We start from the raw sequence: 7,737 nt of genomic DNA, 5'->3' as shown, positions 1-7,737 counted from the left end.
TTATATAATGAGTCCTTGTTTTGCAGGGAAATTCTCAGCTTTCCTGTGACTCTCCTCCTTTTCTTGTTCTAACCTTGAGGTCACAGACTCAGACACTTGACCTACATGAGTGAATAAATGAGGAATTAACAGCTGTCATATCTAACACCTGTATGCTACACCAGTGGTGGGGAGCCCCCGCCCCTGCACACTGCAGAAACTAGCTCTTCTGTTACTTGGCCACATTTTTTAAAACTGCAAATTCAGGATGAATCTAATGAGTTTGTTCAAGTTCATAAATTTAAAGTTCTGTCGTCTAATGAAAGAATGCCCAACTTTGACTCATACCCTGGCAGAGTTTGCAGGTACTGTGTGTGGTTCCCTCGTAGCTCAGTTTTGGATTTCAAGCATGGCTTTTAGTCAATAACTTTGACTTCCAAGTCAAATGAATACTAAATAACTCAGGGCTCTTTCAGACAACCTATTCATAGAACAGCCCCCTTCTCCCCCCAAGACTGTGTTACAGAGCTGCCTAACTAGAGCATGAATGGTTGAGGATAGATCAGGACATATGGTGGTGAGAAGAGTTTCTGCCCATCTTGAAGGCATTAAAGTTATGAAGCCATCAAAAGGATGGCAATTCTGCTCTGACAGATGCACGTCTCTTTTAAACTGACCCTGGCCCAGTGAACTCAGCCTTTGGTATGGAACATGCCAATTTGCTGATGTTTAAATGTGTCATTCCTTTCTAAAGAGGCCATCGTAAAAACAAAATTAAGCTTTTGGCCACTTGCCTATACCACATCTGGTAAGTCTGTGGCCTTCCAGGTGCTGTTGGATTCAACTTCAATCAACCCCAGCCAGCATGACCACTAGTCAGGAATGATGGGAGTTTTAGTCCGACAACATATCCAGGGCAACTGGTTCTCATACCCCTGATTTGACAGCAACCCTGTATTTTTTTTTAAGGCAACAGGAAAATTCTTAATAAATACTGCAGTGGAGTCAAGATGCTTTCCTCCACTGCCAGCCCACCCCACCCACCCACCCACACTCAAAGTTGCTATGGAAACCTGTGAATATCTAATGATTTGAATTCTAGATATGGTCCTGTCCACACCAAACGTGGGAAGCACTATCATGCTACTTTAAGCACTCATGGCCTCTATCAAAGAATCCTGGGAATTAAAAGTTTGCTGAGAGGTGTTGGGAGACACCGGGATTGATTGGTAAATCACCCTGAGAATTGTGAGGGAATAGGGGTCTTCCAGGATCCAGTTCCCAGGATTCTTTTGGAGGAGCCATGAATATTTAAAGTGATATTATACTGCTTTTTAAGTATACAGCGCAGAAGGGGCCATGAAACAGTAATTGGGGCCAATCCCTGGTAGACACCTGTTTGTATTTTCCAGGATTTTGCCTGTTGCCTTTCCCAATACAGTGTTAAAGTAAAACACATCAAATGAAGACTCTACCATCCCAGGATGAGTACTCCCATCACAGCCAAGAGCACACTTCCAAAACCTATTTCTTTTCCTGTATGTCATCTTACATATTATCTCTTTTTTATTATTGGCACCAAGCTGCACTGCACTGAATCATTCCTCTCCACTGCAAGTGCTTCTGTTTACATAAGGGATTAGCACGCCTCCTACTTGGCTGATCTCTCCTGATTTTGGCTTGATGAGCTCTTTCAAACATTCAGAGGAGGCTCATGGCCAAACCCTCTTGGGGCTGCACCATTTCAGAAGGTGAGCGGGGGAGATAATATGTTTCACTGGTCTCATATGAAAACCCCACACATTGCATTGCAGCCAGTGGTAGCTTTGTGCTGGTAGAAGTGCTTCCACTAGCGCAAGGCCAGGCACCCCACTTTCATCAATATATAGGTAGCCCTCTATACCTTGGGTACCCAGATGGGAGACTACGACTCCCATCACCTGCAGCCAGCTTAGCCAGTATTTAGGAATGAAGGGGGTTGTCTGGGGGCCCAATGTCGAAGAACACTGCTCTATACCATATACCGTGCAGTTCTGGTGGGAATTCTAGGGAACCCTCAACCCTCTAGGAAAGATTTCCAAGGGGCTTGCATTGCATTGGAGGAATCAGCACAGACTTGTGGAAAATTCAGTGTACCTTCTAGCACAGGAATGAAGAAGCTTTTTTCACCCCAAGGGTCATATTTCAGTACAGTGGTACCTCGGGTTACATACGCTTCAGGTTACATATGCTTCAGACTCCGCTAACCCAGAAATAGTGCTTCAAGTTAAGAACTTTGCTTCAGGATAAGAACAGAAATCGTGCTCCGGCAGCGCGGCAGCAGCAGGAGGCCCCATTAGCTAAAGTGGTGCTTCAGGTTAAGAACAGTTTCAGGTTAAGAACAGACCTCCGGAACAAATTAAGTACTTAACCTGAGGTACCACTGTATTGGACACCTTCCAGGAGGTATATGGAACTGGTGGGCAGGACCAGAAGTAGAGCAATGGATGCTACCATTGCCATGCAAAGTCAGAGGTTTCTACACACACACACACACACACCATTGTCTCTGCTTCACAACCTCTACATCTGCTATTATCCTTGCTTTGTTTTCCCGACTCTGGAATGTGTCCTCTTGCTTAGAGACAAGATAGAGAAGTAAGAAGGGTGCAGGAGTGCATACAGAAACTAGGCTGTTGTACAAAGGTAAAAATTTATACCCATTGCCCCACCCAGGAATGGCATGTGGCCCCAAGAAAGTTGCTCAGAATGGAATGTGGCCCTCAGACTGAAAATGGTACCACACCCCTGGCACAGTTGTAGGAAACGGAAGGACACTTTTTACAAAGTCATTTGCACCTTCCTTATTTTACCCATTTTACAGCTGGGGAACTGAGGCAGAAAGATTCTATGGATTTCAGCATTTAAATGGCATGGAAAGCATCCATGAAGGGTTTGAAGAGGTCTGTGTGTACAAGAATAAGTTTGATAGAGGCAAAGTGATTGCATGTAAAATGCTCATGTGGTACCTTAAGGGTCAACTCGTTCAACCTCCTGGATTCACTGGATCAAACCCTCCTACTACAGCAGCCCTGACAAGTAGCCATCACAGGGATGTAGGATTATAGGAAGCTACCTGATAGTGGATCAGACCACTGAGCCATCTAACTCAGTATTGTCTACACTGACTATGAGCTGCTCTCCAGGATTTCAGGCAAGAGTCCCTTCCAGCTACACCTGGGATTGAACGTGGAACTTCTACATGCAAAGCACTGAGCTAGGGCCCTCCCAGCCTCTACTTAAAGACAGCTAATGAAGGAAAAGTTCACTATATTCTGACACAGTCTGTTCTATTGGCGAACAGCATGTACCTTCAAGAAGTTCTTCCTAATCTCTAGACAGAATCTCCAGAACGAGACCCTTCACTGGAGAACCTCTTAATAGCCTGCATGAGCTTTTTTATTTCCAAAGAATGATTTGTCCCAACATCTTGGCAAAATATCTATCACACTTGGTTTCTGTTGTACCAGACGGCAGGGGTATGTTTACTAGACATAAGGAAGAACAACTTCTGCTGAAGCAACAGAAAACAACAGAAAACTTTCACAGAGTTTAGTGGGACTTACTCCCAAGTATCTCTATTGATTAGACTATGAGTTGCAGAAACTGCTTGTCAGAAAGACTGACAAGCCAATTCCATTAGCTTGCTGCATAATTTTTATCTCTGATGTAAAGATCATTTCATTAGCAGCTTCAATGGTGTTTAAACATAGCAGGTCTCATTTCCTTTCTGACATGGCTCTGCCGCACATGTACAGAGACCATATAGATCAAGCAAAGGTATTTTGTTGTTTATGAACAATACAATGACTGTCTTGGGGTCTCTGGCTGTTAAACACCCGGCTCCCTGGGCACTCCTTAGCCTATCATCAAATGAAAAGAAGAAAGTTTCACGAAGCAATTGGTCTTCTGACATCTGCTCACATGTATGCTACACACTACGCCTGCTGCTTCCTTTATCCTTCACAAACATCTTCTAAATTGAGCTGGGAAACATAGTCAAACATGAGGAAAAACCCCAAGATCTAGTCCAGACAGTTGGGACAAAAGATACATCAATATGCCCTTGAAAAAAGCATCATGAAGAAGTCACTACTGAAGCAAGGAATTCCAAACTCAGTGAGACTCCAATGCCCATCAGCCACAGCCTAGGCTGGCTGGATAATAAAAAACTGCTAGATTCAGGCAGGTAGCCGTGTTGGTCTGACACAGTCAATATATATAAAAAAAATAAAAAATTGTCCAGTAGCACCTTAGAGACCAACTAAGTTTGTTCTTGGTATAAGCTTTCATGTGCATGCACACTTCTTCATGCACACAAAAGCTTATACCAAGAACAAACTTAGTTGGTCTCTAAGGTCCTACTGGACAATTTTTAATTTTTTAAAATATATTTCAAAAATTGCTGGAAAGCATCAAGTTGGCAAAGGCTGCCTAGAACTCCATTTCTCACTTGAATATTCAAATTATTTTCAGTCAAACTATTTTACAGTAAGTGCATTAAGGACTGTAGCTGTAGATCTTATCAACAAGATTTTGGCAATGCCTGTTTCTGGATTTCATGCAGAGTGAGTCACTGATCCAAAAGATTTTTTTAAAGCATACCATGTGGTATATTTCAACCACTTTCAACAGGCAGAAAGCAGTATATCAAATCTGTCTCTTTCTTCTCATTTCACATTTTGCGTCAGCTGCGGGGAAAGGGTGCAGTTGAAACTGGCTCTTAACATGCTAGGCACAAACCTAGGAAATTGTCTAGTCACACCTAGCCAAAGCGAGTCGATTCCATGTCATGGTAAAGAAAGCTTGAGAGCACATTCACATTTGGGTCTCAGATTTGGAATGCTTTAAATTTCACTGGAAGTCCGACAGCTTTAGGTTCTGAATAGCCTAAAAAAGGGAACTGTTGCCACTGCGTGGCTCTCCTCTCTTTTCCTTGCAGCATCTAGCACAAAACACGTTGCATGTCACTGAACTGTGCAACTTGTTTGGAAGTCACAATGCCACTATGTACCATAGCCTTGGGCTCACACACTCGACCCCACCTTAAACAAGAAGAACAGGAGAGGCACAGGAAATTTCTGACACCAGCCAGATACAAAGAAATTCTGTGCCACCTAGTGACTAAACCCTATAATGACACTATCCGCATAATAACCAAGTCCTGGGATCCAAATGTTTCTTTTCTTTTATATCTTTCTTCTATCATGGAGCCTGAGGTGGCACAGATGGGGTTTTCAGAAGCTCTCCCATGCTAGCACAGGCCAGCTCCAAACCTGCTTAGCACTAGCAAGATGACTGCCTCATGTGCACTCAGACCTTGCCCTTACACATGTTTTTACAATTCTACCACGACCCCTTAGGAACTCTTCAAAGCTGCTTTCAAACCTCGGGAAGCTGATTTTGCTTTTTCAAGGATAAGTGTTTCTGAGACCACAAGCAACAAATGGATCCTTCCCCCAAGCTGCCAAATACCACCAGGAATTCTTTATGAAAGGTTCAATTGATGCCATCAAACAATCATTTAGGCATCTAGAAAAGCAAGCCAATGCCCACCTCTCCTCTTTGGAGAGGGTAAGATTCTATTATAGGGAGTGGAATGCACTTTCATTGTGTTAGGAAAGCTGTTTACTAGGCAAGTGTCGCACTGAGTAACACTGGACGCTTTTGCAAACATTTTGCTCTCTATGTAAATAGATCAGGGTGGCAGAAGCCAACGCCATTTTGTTCTGCCATGATGGTGCTATGATTTAAGCCAGGCATGTCCAAAGTCTGTTTCGGGGGCCTAATCAGGCCTGCTGGTCGGTTTAAAGCTCAACAATTTCAATCCTAAAAAATCCGTGCTCCCCAAACAACCATTTCAGGGATTTATGCTTGCCACCACCAACAGCTCCTTTCCACCCACCTGGACCCAGCTGGGACATCCATCAATGATGGTACTCCTCTATCTGCCAGCATCCTTTCTGCAGAGAAGTTCCTAATGTGCCATACCACCTTCCTCCACTATTCAGCACGGTGGTGGTAGAATTGTTCCCTTAGTAATTTGTCAGTGAACACATTCATGTTATGGTCGGGAACTTAATCTTCTGGAGCCACTCTTTTGTGAACGTTTACTGAAGGGCATGTAACCGCAGCTATCTCAGAAACACTTCTCTGCCTGCCATGTGCATTCCCAACTCGTGTAGGCATGCATCTGGCAGCCACTCCTGGATACTATTCTTGATACTTTCTTTTTAAAAAAGAAACACCACCCCTCTACATTTAGTCTTGGTGGCATTTGGAACCTGATGCTTCGAGCCTGTAAATAGCAATATCTCCTTCTATAAACAGCCTCCCTGCCCTTGAGAGAGGTCTAAAAGGGTGGGTGGAATTTGGAAATAATACAACAAACTATCATCACTTGACTGAACTGGCTGCCAGTTAGTTTCCAGGCCCAATTCAAAGTGTTGATTTTGACCTATAAAGACTTAAATGGCACTGGACCGCAATACTTCAAGGACTGTGTCTCCCTATGAACCATCCCGGACCCTCTGCTCATCATCTGAGGCCCTTCTTCATGTGCCTCCTCCATGAGAGGTGTGGAGGATGGCAACATGAGAAAGGGCCTTCTCTGCAGTGGCTCCCTGTTTGTGGAGGAACACCTGCTACCATCATTATATATCTTTAGGTACCAGTCATAAACTTTCCTCTATAACCAGACCTTTGGCCTTTAACTATCCATGACCTTTTAGAAGCGGGTGGGATGTTTTAATGTATTTATTTGTTCTTCTTGGTTTTAATGTATGTTTGTGGGAGATTTATTCTTTCAGCTTGTTTGGTTGTAAGTCTCTGTGGGTTGCCCTGGGCAAGATAAAACAACTAACAAATTTTAATCATCTTCACCATCGTTCTTTCCTTGCTTAAATGATGGTTTGGAAATCATACTTGCTAACAGTAAATTCATTCTCTGACTGTGGATCCTTATATAATGAAAACTGCATAATCCACACACAAAGAGGGAGGTTGATTTTAAAAGGGGGGAAATCACAAAGGAAGAGGTGATTAAAGGAACACTTAGCCACTTTAAATGAATTCCAATATCCAGGGGCTAATGAGCTGCACCCAAGGGTACTAAAGGAGACTCAGTCTATAATCTTTGAGAATTCATGGAGAACAGCTGAGGTTGCAGACTGGAAGCGGGCAAATGCTATCCCCATCTTCAAAAAGCGGGGAAAAGAAGACTGGTCAGCTTGACATCGATACCAGGAAAGCTCCTAGAACAGATCAATCAATGGTCGGTATGTGAACACTTAGAAAAGGATGCTGTGATTACTAAGACCCAGCATGGGTTTCTCGAAAACAAGCCGTGCCAATCTCATTTTTTAATATAAAGTTACTGGCTGGTGAATGTGATGTGGTAGGATTATTGAATATTGCTTTATTTGATATAACCTGTTTATTTTAAAGTTATTGCGATTTTTTATATACAATCTGATTGTTACTATTAAGGTTTGATGCTTTGCTATTATTTTTATGTGTGTTGGAAGCTGGCCAGAGTGGCTGGGACAACCCAGCCAGATGGGTGGGGTATAAATAAAAAATTAGTAGTAGTGGTAGACTGTTTTTTTGGCAGGATGGAGTGTTTAATAAATGACGCAATGCTATAATGATTACTTTATTGTTGGTCTTTTCTTTTTTTTTGCTCTTGTGTCAATACAGTTCTGCTAGTGTTGTTAAGAG

The sequence above is a fragment of the Podarcis raffonei genome, chromosome 6, assembly GCF_027172205.1.
Source record: "Podarcis raffonei isolate rPodRaf1 chromosome 6, rPodRaf1.pri, whole genome shotgun sequence".
NCBI lineage: Eukaryota > Metazoa > Chordata > Lepidosauria > Squamata > Lacertidae > Podarcis > Podarcis raffonei.
This window is presented reverse-complemented; position numbering follows the sequence as displayed.